Below are 907 nucleotides of genomic sequence, written 5' to 3' on the forward strand. Positions count from 1 at the left end.
TCGAACTCCTGACCTCAGGTGATCCACTCACCTTGGCCTCCCAAAGTGCTGGGATTACAGGCGTGAGCCCCCATGCCTGGCCGAGGCCTCTAACTTTAACATAAATTTTTATTATAAAAAGTAGAGAGGCTGAATGTATAAAAATGATAAGCCCTAACTATGCATTACCTACAAAAGTCTCATTTCAGCTTTAAGGAAGCACATAGGCTGAAAATGAAGGAATAGAAAAATATGTTTCATGCAAATGGAAGCCAAAAGATAGCAGGGTAGCTATATTTATTTTAGACAAAATAGACTTTAAGTAAAAAATTGTAACAGAAAATAATGATCATCAGGTGGAATAATCTTTTCCTGTTCTTCCTTTTGGAGGAAAGATTATAACATGATTATTGGAGATGCATGAAACATGATCAACATCTATACATAATCAGGACTTGAAACATACTGATTGCTCATATCTCATTCTTTCTGATGTTTTTGATATAATAAAAAGAAGACAATGAAAGTCATTATATAATGATAAAGTGGTCAATTTCTTAAGAGGATATAACAATTGTAAATATATATACATCCAACATTAGCACACAAAAATAAATTGAAGGAAGAAATAGACAACCATATAATAATAGTAGGGGACTTCAATACACTACTTTCAATAATGAATAAGTCATCAAGGCAGAAAATCAATAAGGAAACTTTGGACTTGACTAAATTTTACACCAAAGAGACCTAACAAATATGTAGAGAATATAGCATTCAACAGCAACAGAATATACATTCTTCTCAAATATACATGGAATATTCTTCAAGATAGATAATATATTAGGCCATAAAACAAGTCTTAACACATTTCAATCAAGATTGAAATTATGTCAAGCATTTTTTCTGACCACAATGACATGAAACT

General features: G+C 31.9%; 1 non-coding gene across 1 annotated transcript; it reads left to right on the top strand.

Annotated features, from left to right (window-relative positions):
- Window positions 1-328: 328 nt before the first annotated feature.
- LOC115837124 lies at window positions 329-463 on the top strand. The gene has a single exon (XR_004032158.1). It is a non-coding gene; the product is annotated as a U8 small nucleolar RNA (small nucleolar RNA).
- The last annotated feature ends 444 nt before the right edge of the window (window positions 464-907 follow it).

Source organism: Nomascus leucogenys, chromosome 10 (assembly GCF_006542625.1).
Source record: "Nomascus leucogenys isolate Asia chromosome 10, Asia_NLE_v1, whole genome shotgun sequence".
Taxonomy (NCBI): domain Eukaryota; kingdom Metazoa; phylum Chordata; class Mammalia; order Primates; family Hylobatidae; genus Nomascus; species Nomascus leucogenys.